Here is a 17357-nt window from a genome sequence, read left to right on the forward strand (position 1 = left end):
AATTTTCGCAAGGAGGCATGAATGTTCATTATAGCACCTTGCAGTATAAGATTCTGAAAGAATTAAAATCTACTGTTGTTCAATATGGACTTCAATGTGCTTTTGTGGTGGGACTGTTAGATTCATATGTATCGGGAACTCTCCTCGTACCCATAGATTGGAAAACAATTGGAAAAACAGTTTTAGAAGATTCTCAATGGTTATAGTTGAGAAGTTGGTGGCTCGAGGAGGCTTGAATACAGGTGCAGCTAAATAAAAGTCTCAATCCCCCTGGGCCAACCTACAATGAGTTAGCAGGAGAGGGAGCCTTCTCTACTATTGCGCAACAAGCAGGCCTTACAGATGCTGGGCTAGTACAAATCAAAAACATATTCTTAAAGGCATGGCAAAAAATTGAGTCTACTGGGTATACTGCTCCCTTTTTTGTGAGAACTATGCAAGGCCCTACAGAGCCATATACTGATTTCTTATATTGGTTCACAAATGCTGTGATGAGGGGAATTGGTCAAGGAGAGGCTGCTAGAATAGTTTTGCAGTCTCTAGCTTTTGAGAATGCAAATTCAGAATGTATGTGTATACTAAGACCCTTAAAGGGGCAGGGTGCCTCCTTAGATGATTATATATGGGCCTGTGCAGTAGTAGGTAGCCCAGAGCATCATGCTAATATTTTCGCTACTGCCTTAGTCTCAGCCCTTAATAATAAAGAAACATATTACAATTGTGGAAAGCCAAGACATTTCAGAAAGAATTATAGAAAAAAGAAAAAGGTGGAGGTTAAAGATATTAAGAAAGAACCTCCAGGCCTTTGTCCTAAGTGTCAAAAAGGTCATCACTGGGCTAATGAATGTTTTTCCAAAAAGGACAAAGATGGGAATTGGATTAATTCTGTTGCTCCCTAAAATGCCCTGCAGTAAGGAAATGCCCAGAGGGGCCCACAACCCTGGGGCTCCCAGCAGAATATAGGATCTCTGCAATTCTCTGTCAGCAATGGCCTGCAACACCAGCAATCATTAGGGTAAAAGATTTAAGGGCAGCTACAAAGGGCAGTGCAGCAGCTGATTTGTCTGTAAACCAACCTTACACTCTCTTCTCCTCTGGAGGAGTTTATAAATTATCTACTGGCGTTTTTGGGCCACTTCCTGGAAAAACATTTGGAATGCTACTAGGAAGGTGTAGTTCTATTCTTCGAGGTCTTCAAGTCCATTCAGGGGTTATTGATTTGGATTACAAGGGAGAGATAAAAATTATGGCTCAAGTATCACAAATTTTGACTTTAGCCACTGGGGAATGCATTGCTCAACTGCTCCTCTTGCCTTATCATTCTTTTAAAGCTCAAAATGTGGACCGACAGGGCAGTTTCGGGAGTACAGAAAAACAAGTTTTTTGGGAAACACTAATCAGTGACTCTCGCCCATCTCTGAAGTTAACTGTCCGATGGCCTGGGGAACTGGCACCAGGCAAAGTGCTCGACCATTGTCTCCTTGCTCAGCCTTGTCTCCCACCCTGAACGGCCTGCCTCGAGCCAATAGATTAACTCCCATCTTATCTATTCATATTCCAGAGGCTCCATGCATAACCCCCGCAGGGCCAAACCCTAAGGGACAAATTCCAGCTGCAACAGGCAGATATAAAAGACACAAGCCCCTACATTGGGCGCGGCTTCTAGGACTCGACCCCCGGAGTCTGTGAACCCGCCCGGAGTGTATCCAATAAAGCCTGATCCCTGTTTATTCGGCTGATTGGCTCTCCAGTCTCTTCTCTGTTTTATTCGGCGGCGCCCCCGATTCCTTACATTAACTATTCAAGACAGATGTTTGAGGGCCTCGTGGACATGGGTGCTTATCTTTCTATCATAGCTCTGAAGTTTTGGCCACCTCATGGCCTTACCAGGCCATGTCTGTTACTTTATCTGGAATAGGGTCCACTAATCAAGTATTTAAAATTACACACAAATTATTGTGTCATGGCCCCAATGGACAAACTGCCCAAACTCAATTTTACATAGTAGATGCCCCTATAAATATCTGGGGCTGAGATTTACTACAACAATTTGGGGCATTGTTACAGATATCACATTTGCCTCAATCAGTAAAAACCATGCTGCTTAATATGAATTTTAACCCTGTGCCTTCGGAAAACTTGTAGCCACTGTTTCACAACCTCGAGCCTACCTCTTAAATGGTTAACTGAAGAGCCAAAATGGGTGAAGCAGTGGCCACTGACAAAAGAAAAGCTCAAAGCTTTAAAACTTTTAGTTAAAGAACAGTTAGAGGATGGCCATATAGAGCCTACCACGTCTCCATGGAACTCTCCTGTTTTGTAATTAAGGAAAAGAGTAACAAATGGAGATTCCTAACAGATTTAAGAGAAGTTAATAAATGTATAGAACCTATGGGGCCTCTTCAGCCTGGCCTTCCATTGCCATCCATGATTCCTGAGTCCTACAAAATCTTAGTCATTGATTTGAAAGATTGTTTTTTCACAATTCCTTTATAAGAACAGGACAAAGTTAAATTTGCTTTTACTATCCCTGAGTATAATAATGGCAGGCCTACTGAACGTTATCAATGGAGAGTTTTACCCCAAGGAATGATTAACAGTGCTACTTTGTGTCAAAAATTTGTGGACAGAGCTTTACAGCCCTTAGGAGAGAAGTATCCTCAAATTATTCTGTATCATTACATGGATGATATATTGCTAGCAGCTCCTCTTTTAACTGAGAGAAATCTTTATTATAAGAATCTTAAAGAAGCTTTACAGCAATTTAATTTATATATAGCTCCTGAAAAAGTACAATTAGAACCTCCCTTTAATTACTTGGGCTATACTCGTGGGGAGCAACAGATAAAACCACAGAAAATCACTATCAGAACAGATCAATTAACTACTTTAAACAATTTTCAAAAATTACTAGGGGACATTAACTGGCTGAGGCCTGCTTCAGGAACCCCTACTAGTGCTTTTCAAAATCTCTTTGCAACATAAGAAGGAGATGCTGCCCTCAACAGTCCATGAACTTTGACTCCAAAAGCGCTCAAAGAGCTAGAGTTTATAGAACAAAGAATTTTGGAAGCACAGTTAGACTTTTATGACCCTACTAAGCCAGTGCAGATCTATATCTTTCACACCTCTCATTCTCCCACCACCTGCTTAGGGCAGGATGCCAAAGTTTTAGAGTAATTGTTTCTGCCTAACAAATTCAATAAAAAATTAACTACCTACCTAGACAAAATTGCTTACCTTATCTACAAGGGCTGGAGGCGCTTATGTCAACTGGCTGGGTTGGAGCAAGTTCTGTAATTATGCACCTCCAGCACAAACAGATTCAAAGAGCAATAAAAAAAACAATGAAAACTGGCAGTTAGCCCTAGCGGGACTTCCAGGTCAATTTGACAATTATTATCCCACCACAAAGCTATTTAATTTTCTTAAGGAACATGTCATTTTACCTTATAACCCAATTTCTGATATTCCTGTAGAAGAACCTACGATTTTTACAGATGCCATCAGCAAAGGCTATGCTGGCTATTGGACTAAGAATCAAACAAATGTTCAAAAATCGCCGTGGGATTCAGTACAAAAGTCAGAATTGTGGGCTATTTGTTTAGTTTTACAAGACTGTGCTCAGATACCTGTTAATATTGTCTCTGACTCTCAATATGCAGTACTGACCACACAATTAAATTCACAAGTGTCTCTTCCTTTGGTGCCCTCTTCCTCCTTAGAAAAGTTATTTTCTATATTGTCCCAATGTATTACCCAAAGTCAGATGCCAGTGTTTATTACTCATATTTGACCTCATTCAGACTTGCCAGGTCCCTTAAGCTAGGGGAATCAACATATTGATAAGTCACTTATTGGCTCTGTTCAACAGGCTGCTGAAGAGCACGCTTTACATCACACTAATGCTTCAGGGCTCAGAAAAAGATATAATCTAACCTGTAAACAAGCAAAACAGATTCTTATCAACTGTAATATTTGTGCTCCTCAGAATTTATGTGCTCTACCCCCTGGAGTGAATCCTTCGTGTTAATCAAATTTGACAAATGGACGTTGTCCAATACATGCCTTTGGGGAAGTTAAAATACGTCCATCATACCATTGACACTTATTCACATTTCCATTGGACGTCTGCTATGTCTAATGAAAAAACTGACTCTGTTATTCCTCATTTATTAATGTGCTTCGCAATGATGGGGAAGCCAAAGCACATTAAAACAGGTAATGGCCCAGCTTATTGTTCTAAAAAATTCTCTGACTTTTTGAACCAATACAAAATTTCACATAGTACAGGTATCCCTTTTAACAGTCAAGGACAAGCCATCATTGAACTTGTAACTCACACTCTAAGATCTTATTTACAAAAACAAAAGGGGGGAATACGAGGTATGGGACCTAAAGATATTCTCCATAAATTACTATATACTCTCAATTTTTTAAATTATTGGGATCAAATTGGCATGACTGCGGAAGAAAAACATTTTGCAGAGGAGCAAACAATGCTCACAGATAAAGGCTTGGCTCACCCTATCTGGTACAAGACACTAGATGGAGCCTGGAGAGAGGGAGAACTTCTGCATTTGGGGCAAAGATTTGTTTATGTTTCCACAGGGGAAGCATGTGAGTGGCTACCCACCCATTGACTAAAGTGGAGATAATGAGCAACTCTCTACCCGTAGATGATATGTTGTGACTGCTACTGCTACTCTTGCGGGAGTGGTTCTTCATCAGGGCATCCAAACTGCAGAGTTTGCTCTGAACTGGCATGGAGATTCACATCTATTATGGCAACAACAACAAGAACTGGACTCTCAAATAGCAATGGACATTCAAAACTTAAAACATACTGTTGAGTGGTTGGGAGATCAGATTTCTGTGCTATCCACAAAATCTATGTTAAAATGCGACTGGAACTCTTCCCATATTTGTGTCACTCCCTTGCCTTACAATGTATCAGAGGGTTGGGATAAGATTAAGAGAACATTAATAGGTCATGCTAATCTAACCAATAAAATTCAAGCTCTAGTGAAATAAATTGAAAATACATATAGCAACAACTTGCCTTCTCTCAAGGGAGGTGCTATTTTAGAAAGCATGGCTGATGGAATAGCAAAATTAAATCCCTTTGAACAAATTAAGACTCTTATAGGCACTACCCTTAGTAATACCATTGTTTTGCTTATAATTTTGTTTATTGCTTTTCTAGTCTTCCGCTGATGGTCCCAGCAGCGAGCAGTAGAAAACAACAATCAAAATATGCTGTCAACCTTACAGTATGTAACATCTCAAATAAAATAAAAAAGGGGGAAATGTAGATTGTATGTGAGTTTATTTCGCACACAGATGGACTCATGCAAGGGTTAGCAAGGATATTCTGCACACAGATAACTGGGAGTGCTGCTCAATCCTTAAGAACAATTCAGAGTGAAGTCCTGCACACAGGCACGCTCCTCCTTGCCTGCGAACAGAAAGGATGAGATATTTTTAAGAGCAGCACTGACCTTTGAGCAGGGGAAATAGATTAGTTATTTTGATAGGAACTGGGACCACAGCAAGCTCTTTGGCTATAAAAATAAACAGCTGCAGGACTTCGGGGCTGCTGCAGTCTTATTTGTCTTGGTGTGTATTTGTGTCTTTTGTTCATTTTGCAGCCCTTCACCACAACAGCTTTTGATTGCAGGGAGAGTCTTGATGACATCTTCAATTTATTTTGTTGTTATCGGTATGTTCAAGTTTTCTATCTCTTCCAGGTTCAGTTTTGGGAGTTTATGTGTTTCTAGAAATTTGCCCATTTTGCTTAGATTGTCGAATTTGTTGCCATACAATTGTTCATAATATTTGTTAACAATTTCTTGTATTTCAGTGGTGTCACTTATTATTTCTCCTCTTTCATTTCTGATTTTGTGTATTTGGGTTCTCTCTCTTTGTTTCTTGGTGAATCTAGCTAAGGGTCCATCAATCTTGTTTATTATTTCAAAGAATCAGCTCTTTGTTTCATTAATCTTTTGAATTTTTTGGTCTCCATGTCATTTATTTCTGCTCTGATATTTACTATTTTCTTCCTTCTACTTTCTTCCTTCCTTCTACTGGTGTTTTTTTTGTTTGTTTGTTTTTTCTGTTTGCTTTCTAGTTCTTTAAGTTGTGAGGTTAGATAGTCTATTACATATGTTTCTTGCTTCTTGAGATAGGCCTGTAGTGCTATGAACTTTCCTCTCAGAACTGCTTTTGCTCCATCTCATAGATTTTGTGTTGTTTTTGTGTTCATTTTTATTGGTTTCCAGGAAGTTTTTAATTTCTTCCTTGATCTCTATGGTAACCCATACATTGTTCAATAACATGCTATTTACCCTCCATGTGTTCAAATATCTTTGCATGTTCTTGTTGCAATTGATTTCTAGTTTCATGCCATTGTGATCTCAGAAGATGCTTGATATTATTTCAATTTTCTTGAACTTGTAGAGACTTAGTTTTTGCCCTAACATGTGCTATTTCCTGAGAATGTCCGATGTGCATTTGAGAAAAATGTGAATTCTTTGGTTTTGGGGTGTAATTCTTTGTAGATATCTTTGGAATTCATTTGACCTAGTGCTTTATTTAGAGTCTGTTTTTTTGTTAATTTTTTGTCTAAAGGATCTATCCAGTGATGTCAGCGGGGTATTGTAGTTCCCTGCTATGATTGTGTTGTTGTTGATTTTTCCTTTGATGTCCTCCAGAATATTTTTAATATATGTTAGTGCCCCTGTAGTTGGTGCATATATGTTTACCAAGGTTATATCTTCCTGTTGGATAGATCCTTCCAATATTATGTAGTGGCCTTTTTTGTCTCTAGTTATGGTCTTCATTTTGAAATCTACTTTATCAGATATGAGTATTGCTATCCCATCTTTTTTATCCTTTTTGTTTGTTTGAAAGATTTTTTTTCATTACTTCACTTTGATTGTATGTGAGCCTGTTGTTGTGAGGTGGGTCTCTTGTAAACAACAAATATGTGAGTCATGCATTCTTATCCAGCCAGCTACTCTGTGTCTTTTTATCAGAGTATTCAAACCATTCACATTTAAATGATAATTGATATGTACTTATTTATTGCCATTTATATTTAGTGTCGTTCTATTTTTTTTTTTCCTATTTCTTCTACTAATTACAGCAGTCCATTTAGCACATTTTGCTGTGCTGGTTTGGTGTTAATATATTTCCTTAGCCTTACTTGTCTGGGAAGCTGTTTATTTGACCTTCTATTTTGAATGATAGCCTTGCTGGATAGAGTAGTCTTGAATTCAGATCTGTATTTCTCATGACCTTGATTACTTCATGCCATTCCCTTCTGGCCTATAGTGTTTCTGTTGAGAAGTCAGCTGAGAGCCTTATGGGGATTCCTTTGTAGGTAACCTGTTGCTTATCTCTTGCTGTTTTTAGGATTCTCTCTTTGTTTTTAATTTTTGGCATTTTAATTACTACGTGTCTTGGTGTGGGCCTCTTTGGGTTCTTCTTACTTGGGGTTCTCTGTGCTTCTTGAATTGAATGTCTTCTTTCTTCTCCAAGTTAGGAAAATTTTCTGTCACTATTTATTCAAATATATTCTCTAACTCTTGCCCATTTTTTCCTCTTTGGGGACTCCTATGATGCGAATATTATTATATTTCCAGTTGTCCCATAGTTCTCTTAAGCTATCTTCCTGTTTTTAATTTTTTTTTCCTTTTGGTTTTCTGATTGTTTGATTTTTTTAACCTGGTCTTCTAATTCACTGATCTGGTCCTCATTCATTAACTTTCAACCTATGTAAGTCTTTTGTTGTGAGGTGGGTCTGTTGTTAACAACATATATGTGAGCCATGCTTTCTTATCTTTTCAGCTACTCCGTGTCTTTTGATTGGATCATTTAATCCATTTATCTTTAAGGTTATTATTGATATGTACTTATTTATTACCATTTTTTTTATTATTGTTATGTTTATTATTGTTATTGTTATTTTTATTCTGCTTATTACAGCAGTACTTTTAACATTTGTTGCAATGTTAGTTCAGTGCTTATATAATCTCTTAGCCTATTTTTTTCTGGGAAGCTTTTTATTTATTTTTTTATTCTGAATGATAGCCTTGTTAGATAGAATAGTCTTAAATTTAAATGCTTGTTTTTCATTACCTTGAATACTTCATGTGATTCCCTTCAGGCCTGTACTGTTTTTGTTAAGAAGTTATATGATAGGCTTTTGGGTATTCCTTTGTAGATAACTTTTTGCTTCTATCTTGCTGCTTTTAGGATTTTTTCTTTGTATTTAATTTTTGCCATTTTAATTATTGTTTGTCTTGGTGTATGCCTGTTTGGGTTCTTCTTACTTGGGGCTCTCTGTGCTTCTTGTACATGCATGTCTTCTTTCTTTACGAAGTGAGGGAAGTTTTCTGTCACTATTAGTTCAAATATATTTTCTAACCTTCACTGATATTTTTCTTCTTCTGATACTCCTGTTATGTGGATGTTGGTACATTTTATATTGTCCCTCAGTTTTCTTATTCTGTCTTTTTATTTTTTTAATTGATTTTTTGTTTGTTTGTTTGTTTTGGTTCTCTGATTAGGCCATTTTTTTCTACCCTGTCTTCTAGTTCACTAATATAATCCTCTGCTTTCTTTACTCTGTTGGTTATTCCTTCCAATGTGTTCTTTATTTCTGCTAAGTCATTCTTCATTTGTGCTTTGTTGTTTTTCATTTCCACTTGGTTGATTTTTATTGTTTCTATATTTTTATTTACGCGGTTGAGCTTTCTCATAACCATTACTCTAAAATCTACCTTTGATTACTTGCTTAATTCCATTTCATTTATTCCTTCTTCTGTGGATTTCTCTTGTTCTCTCATTTAGTATTTGTTTATCTTATTTTTATTTTATTATTATTATAATTATTTTTATTATTTTGGCTGTCTCAGTGGATTTTGTAGCCTGCCATTTTTTCATGTGCGTATTTTTGTTATGCTGATTGTGGCTCCTTCTACTGTATATGAATGAGTGTGGGAGGGCCCAGGTTAAACACCGAGGTCAATCCTTACTTTCCTGGGTATGTTTACCTGCCAGGCAAAGATTCAGTTATCTTCTCGTTTTATCTGCAGGCTATTAGTTTCAGTTACTTGATGAGCTTCAGGTTTTATCCCTCAACTGAATAAAAAATCCCTCAGGTGGACAGGGCAAGAGGATTTCCACTGGGTGTACCAATTTCTTTCTCCTGGGTAAAAGATGCTTTTATATGAAAGTGGTTTCTTAGGTGTGGATTGTTTGCTCAGCGAGGGTTACTAGAGTGTTTTACATCTCAATTCCCAGAACCACAGGTGGTGTTAAATTCCCGAGGGTGGGGCAGTTGCTTTTCCTCCAGGCTAAAACAGGGCTACTTGACAGACATTGCTACTGAAGCCATGGGTATTGACCCTGGCATTGGATCTCGGGCTTCAGCCTTCACAGCTTAGTGCTTCAAGCCAGGACACCCAACACTAAGAGCCAGGTCTGAATTTTAAGAGGCTTCTTTCATTTTCTCCTTGCTTGCTGGTAGAGTCTATCTGTCAATGAGTCTTAATCCGGGTGGTATTACATTCTTGAGGGAATGGCCTTTACTTCACCCAGGACTCTGGGAAGTGGCTACTGTCCTATGAAGGTGTAATTCTGCATAAAACTCCCCAAGTCCTCCTTTCCAGCACTGTACCCAGTGCCAGAAATCTCTGACTCTTTTCACATAGTTCAAGTCTAGTCCACCCTCCCACTTCCATAGCCCAAGGTGAGTGGCTGTAGCTGATTTAGTGCCCTGGCCTTTCAGGGTAGTGCCAGAGTTCCCCAAGCCTCTCCCTGCTTGACAAAGCCTCAGCTCTTGTAAATTCCTCACCTAGGTGTTATGTGGGAGCCATTCCTGGCTCTGCCCATCTGTGCTGGGAAGCCACCACTCTGTGCTGTAGATCTGGCTTGGAGTTTTAACCCCTGACAAATCAAATGAAACTGCTCACAGCTGAAACAGCCCTCAGCTGCTGTCTGTGGGCATTCAGACAGTCCTCTCATGCCTCTGCAGCTCCTAACATGCTCTATTTTGTGTCCTCTTTTCATCCCTGGTTATAAGGTTTCTCTCCAGCTATTCTTCAGTTTTTTGTTTTTAATGACTTGTCTTTCCTTTAGTTGTAATTCCAGTTTGGTTCAGGAAGATGGTCTGTGTAGCTTCCATTCACTCTGTTGGCATTTTTCAGTTTAGCCACTGCAATCAGACATGAAAAAAACAAAACAAAAGGGATCCAAATTAAAAATAAAAGGAAGTGAAATTGTCATTATTTGCAGATGACATGATATTATACTTAGAAAACCCCAAAGACTCCATCAAAAATTTACTAGACTTAATAAATGAATTTGGCAAAGTAGCAGGATAAAAAATTAAGAAATCGACAGCATTCTTATACACCAATGATGAACTCACAGAAAGAGAAACTGAAAAAATAATCCCATTTAGCCTCACAGCAAAAAAAATAGAGATACCTAGGAATAAACTTAATGAAAGAAGTAAAAGATCTATTTAAAGAAAACTACAGGACATTAAAAACAGAAATAAGGGAAGATGTAAAAACAAAGAAGCAGATACCTAGTTCATGGATTGGAAGAATTAACATTATTAATATGTCTATATTACCCAAAGTAATTTATAGATTCAATGCAATACCCATCAAAATACCAACATTATATTTCACAGAACTAGAAAAAATACTTCACAAGTTCATATGGAACAAAAAAGACACTGAATAGCCACAACAATCTTGAAAAAGAAGGACAAAGTAGATGGGATCACAATACTGAATATCAGGTTGTACTACAAAGCTACTGTAATCAAAACAGCCTGGTACTGGCACAAAAACAGAACAGAACAGAGAACCCAGAAATGGATCCAAGGCAATATGCTCAATTCATATTTGACAAAGAAGGCAAGAGTATACAATGGAATAAAGACAGCCTCGTTAATAAATGGTGTTGGGAAAATTAGACAGCTACATGTAAAAAGATGAAACTACTCCATCAACTTACATCATACACAAAAATAAACTCAAAAGGGATAAAAGACTTAAATGTGACCCGTGAATCCATAAAAATTATAGAAGAAAATGTAGGCAACAAAATTTTGGATGTCATACGCAGCAGAATTTTCACTGATACATCACGTAAGGCAAGAGAAACAAAGAAAAAAAAATGAACACGTGGGACTACATTAAACTCAAAACCTTCTGCACAGCAAAAAAAAAAAACAAAACAAAACAAAACAAACAAACAAAAAAAAACAAGAAAAAAAAAACATCAAAATGAAAAGGCAATATACTGTATGGGAGAGCAGCATTCCCAAAGATACATCAGATAAGGGGTTAATTTCCAAAATATATAGAGTGCTCATACAACTCAACAAAAGGAAGACAAAGAACCCAATTAAAAAATGGGGAGAGGACCTGAATAGACCCCTCTCCAAACAGGACATACAAATGACCAAGACACATATGGAGAAATTCCCAATATCACTATTTATCAGAGAGATACAAATTAAAACAACAGTGAGGTATCACCTCACACCTGTCAGAACGGCCACCATCAACAAATCATCAAACAACAAGTGTTTACGAGGGCGTAGAGAAAAGGGGACTTTAGCACACTGCTGGTAGAAATGCAGACTGGTGCAGCCACTATGGAAAACAATATGTGTTACCTCAAAAAATTAAAAATTGAACTTCAATTTGACCCAGTGATCCCACTTCTAAAAATATACACCAAGAAGCCTGAAATACCAATCAGAAAGAATATATGTACCCCTATGTTTGTAGCAGCAATATTTACAATAGCTAAGATCTGGAAACAACCCAAATGTTCATCAGTCGACCAATGGGTAAAAATGCTGTGGTACATATACACAATGGAATACTATGCAGCTGTAAGAAAGAAAGATTTCATATCCTTTGAGACAACATGGAGGGCCCTGGAAAGTATTATTCTAAGCAAAACAAGGCAAGCAGAAAAAGACAAATACCACATGATCTCACTTATTTGTGGAATATAATGATCATAACAGTCTGAGGAATGGGGTAGACCCAGAGATGTGGAAGTAGGATACAGATTGACAACCCTCAGAAGAGGGAGTGGTGGGGGGGAGGAAAGAGATAAACCACAGAACTTATATGCATGTACGTATAACCAATGGACATGGACATCAAAGCCTGGGTTAGGGTGGGGGCGATGGGGAGAAGGGTATCAATGGGTAAAAAAGGAGAAACATTTCTAACAAAAATAAAATAAAATACATAAATATTTTTTTTAAAGATTTTATATATATAATCTCAAAAAACTCCATTATAAACCTTCTTAGGACTAGCAAACAAATTCAGTTGTGTTTCAGGAAACAAAGTTAACAAGTTAATATACAAATCACTTGGATCTCTATTCACTAATAATAAATAAATTTAAATAGAAAATTAAGAAAACAATTCCATTTACAATAGCATCAAAAAGAATTAAATACTTAGAGATAAACTTAACAAAGAAAATAAAACACTTGTAAAGTAACTACAAAACAATTCTGAAAGAACTTAAATAAGAAGACATAAATAAATAAAAACACATCCTAAGTTTATGGAAGACACATTGTTGTTAAGATGTCCATATAAGTCAAAGTGATTCACAGATTCCATGCTATCTCTCAATTCCCAATGACTTTTTTTTTTTTTGTAGTAATATGAAAACCCATTTCAAAATTTATATGGAATCTTAAGAGACATCTCAAAAAAACCTCGAAAAAGCTGAGCAATTCTAGAGGACTCACACTCTCTGATTTGAAAACTTATTGCAAAGGTACAGTATTCAAAACAGTGTGCTATTAGCTTAAAGACAGATTTATAGACCAGTGGAATAGAATGGAAAACCCAGAAATAAACCCTTGCATATGTATTTAAATAACTTTTGAGGAGGGTCCCAGTCCATTCAATGGAGAAACGAGATTATTCTTAACATATGGTGCTGAAAACCTGGATATACACCAACAGAAGAATGCAGTTGGACCTTTACCTAACACCATTTACAGAAATTAACTTAAAATGGATGAAAGACCTATATGTAAGAAATAAAACTCTAAAATTCTTAGAAGAAAACACAGGGTAAAATATTCATGATATTGAATTTGGCAATGATTTGTTGTATATGACACCAAAGGCACTGGCAATAAAAGTAAAAATAGACAAATCAAATTCATGAAAATTAAAAAATATTTTTAACATCAAAAGACAATATCAATAAAGTAAAAAGAACAATCCTCAGAGTGGGATAAATATTTGTAAATCATATTTTTGATAAGTGATTAATATCTGGATCATTTAGAAAACACTAAAAATTCAGAAATAAAAATACAACCACCTTATTAAAATTTGATGGACTTGAACAGACATTTCTACAACAAAGGTATAAAAAAGTCCAATAAGCACATGCAAAGATGTGCAACATCACTAATCATTAGGGAAATGAAAGTGAAAACTACAATAAGTTAACACTCCAGACCCATTAGAATGGGTACTATGAGTAAGACAGAAGCCCTGGCCGGTTTGGCTCAGCAGTTAGTGCATTGCCCTGTGGACTGAAAGGTCATGGTTTTGTTTCCTGGTCAAGGGCATGTACCTGAATTGCAGGTTTGATCCCTGGCCCAGTTGGGGTTGTAAGGGAGGAAACTAATGACTATATCTCTCTTGTCTGATAGATGTGGCTCAGTGGTGGAGCTTTGAGCCATGCACCAAGAGGTCGCAGGTTTGATTCCTGGTCAGGGCACATTCCCAGGTTGTGGGCCAAATCCCCAGTGGGGAGTGTGCAGGAGGCAGCCAGTTGATGTTCTTTCTCATTGATGTTTCTATCTTTCTCTCCCTCTCTCTTCCTCTCTCTCTAAAATCAGTAAAGAAAAAAAATTTAAAAGGTGTCTCTCTTATAGCTTTTTCTCTCTCTCTCTGTCTCTGTCTCTCTCTGTCTCTCCCTCTCTCTGTCTCTCCCTCTCTCTCTTCCACTCTATCTAAAAAATATCAATGGAAAAATATTATTAGGTGAGGATTAACAACAACAACAAAAATTAGAAGTGTTGCCAGGATGTAAAAAAATTAGAAACCTTGTACACTGTTGATGGGAGTGTAAAATTGGGCACACAATATGGAAAACAGTATGGCCATTTCTCAAAAATTTGTAATAGAACTAAACAATGATTCATAAATTTTCCTTCTGTGTATACACCAAAGAATAGAAAGCAGGATCACAAAGAGATATTTTCACACCCATTTTAATAGTAACATTATTCACAATAGCTTAAATATGGAAACCACTGAAGTGTCCACTGATGGATAATTGGATAAACAAAATGTGGTATATACATAAAGTGAAATATATTCATCAATATTTCTTTCTCCCTCTCTCTCTCTCCCTTACTCTCTTTCTAAAACCAATAAAAAAATGAAAAGTGATTTTTCTTTTTCCTGACATCTGAACTGAGTATATTAACATTTTAAAATATAACACAAAGTATTACAATAAATAGCTTGAATGCTTCCATTGCAATATTGTTTATTTTCATATAAAAGCACATAATACTGAAAGCATATAAAGTAGCTTTGTCAAATATTGACATTAAAAGTTATGTCTATTTGATACTATACATAGAAAACCCCAAAGAGACTCCATCAAAAGTTTACTAGACTTAATAAATGAATTTGGATACAAAATTAACGTCAAGAAATTGATGGCATTCTTATACACCAATGATGAACTCACAGAAAGAGAAACTAAGAAAACAATCCCATTTACCATTGCAGCAAAAAAATTAAGATACCTAGGAATAAACTTAACCAAAGAAATAACGGACCTATTCGCAGAAAACTAAAGGTCATTGAAAAAGAAATAGAGGAAGATATAAAAAAGTGGAAGCACATACCCTGTTCATGGGTTGGGAGAATTAACATCATTAAAATGTCCATATTACCCAAAGCAATCTATAGATTCAATGCAATACCCTTCAAAATACCAACGACATACATCACAGAATTGGAACAATTATTTCAAAAGTTCATATGGAACCAAAAAAGGCCTCGAATAGCCACAGCAATCTTGAAAAAGAATAACAAAGTCGGAGGGATCATATTACAAGATTTCAGGTTATACTACAAAGCCACTGTACTCAAAACAGGCATATAGACCAGTGGAACAGAACAGAGAACCCAGAAATGGACCCAAGGCAATATGGTCAATTAATATTTAACAAAGGTGACAAGAGCATACAGTGGAGTAAGGACAGCCTCTTTAATAAATGGTGCTGGGAAAATTGGACAGCTACTTGCAGAAAAATGAAACTAGAACATCAACTTACAGCCTACACAAGAATAAACTCAAAATGGATAAAATACTTAAATGTGACTCATGAATACATAAAAATCCTAGAAGAAAATTTAGGCAACAAAATTTCAGACATCATACACAGCAGAATTTTCACTGTCACATCACCTATGGCAATAGAAACAAAGGAGAAAATGAACACATGGGATTACATCAAACTCAAAAGCTTCTGCACAGCAAAAGATACAATCATCAAAACGGAAAGGCTACCCACTGTATGGGACACCGTAATTGACAATGATATATCAGATAATGGGTTAATTTCCAATACATATAGAGTGGTCATACAACTCCACAAAAGGAAGACAAAGAACCCAATTAAAAAATAGGCAGAGGAACTAAATTGACACCTCTCCAAACAGGACATACAAATGGCTAAGAAACATATGAAGAAATGCTCATCATCACTAATCATCAGAGAGATGCAAATTAAAACAACAATGAGGTATCACCTCACACCTGTCAGAATGGCCACCATCAACAAATTATCAAACAACAAATGTTGGCGAGGGTGTGGAGAAAAGTGGACTCTAGTGCACTGCTGGTGGGAATGCAGACTGGTGCAGCCGCTGTGGAAAACAATATGGTGTTACCTCAAAAAGTTAAAAATTGAACTTCCATTTGACCCAGTTATCCCACTTCTAGGAATATACCCTAGAAAGCCTGAAACACCAATCAGAAAGAATATATGTACCCCCATGTTTATAGCAGCACTATTTACAATAGCTAAGATCTGGAAACAGCCCCATCAGTAGACGAATGGATAAAAAAGCAGTGGTACATATACACAATGGAGTACTACGCAGCTGTAAGAAAGAAAGATCTCTTATCCTTTGAGATGACATGGGGGGACCTGGAAAGTATCATCCTAAGTGAAATAAGCCAAACAGAGAAAGACAAGTTTCATATGATCTCAAGTATTTGTGGAATGTAATGAACATAACAGTCTGAGAAATGGGGTAGTCCCTGAGACGTGGAAGTGGGGTTCAGACTGACAATCCCCAGAAGAGGGGATGGTGGGGGAGAGATAAACCACAGGCCTTATGTGCATGTATGCATGAACAGTGGACATGGACAACAAACTGGGGAAAGGGCAGGGAGTGAGGGGCAGGGGGAATCAGTGGGGGAAAAAGTAGAAACATCTGTAAAAAAAATTAATAAAAAAAGTTATGTCTATTTGATATAAGATGTAGTAGATATTATTTTTTGTTTCTTCTACAGCATTTAGTATGAGCATATAGTATTGGTGAACAACATTCCTTCTAATTATTTTAAGTTTTGAGTGGAAGATTATACTTTGTAAGTATTATGAATTTAAAAAACTGAGAATGTAAGAATAGGATTTATTATAGTAATAAAACTCACAATAAAGTAAAATTGACATGTTTCGTGACATGCAAAATTATCATGCATATTAGCTGTATGCTAATCATTCAAAAATATTGTAAAAAATGACAGTAATTGGGATTGCTTTTCTCTGACCGAATCACTTATTTGTAGGGTAGAAGTTATTGTTGAACAGCTCTAATTATTTGAAGGTATAGTGTCATATAGAGCCTTAGCATTTCCCTTGTTACTTTCATCTAATAATTCATATCTGCTTATAGTTACACGGACTCCAAGTCACTTAACTTCCAATATAGCAGTTATCAAATATTTGAATATCTATTTTTGCCTTATTTTACGCTCATGTTTTCTATATTCCAGGTTGAACAACTCAGTTTCTCAAAATTGTTCATCATAGGATATATTTTTCAAACTCCTAAGGATCTTGATTGCATTCTTTGCATATATTGTGTTCTCTTTTTTCTTCCCTATAGAGATACAGTACCCTAGATGTGATATGAATATTTAAATTTGATGTAGTTATTTCATTCTTTGATTTATTTAATCTATTTCTTTACATTCTCAGCTTAAGTTACAGTTTTACCAAATAAAAATTTTGAGTCATT

This window comes from Molossus molossus, unplaced genomic scaffold, assembly GCF_014108415.1.
Source record: "Molossus molossus isolate mMolMol1 unplaced genomic scaffold, mMolMol1.p scaffold_m16_p_2, whole genome shotgun sequence".
NCBI lineage: Eukaryota > Metazoa > Chordata > Mammalia > Chiroptera > Molossidae > Molossus > Molossus molossus.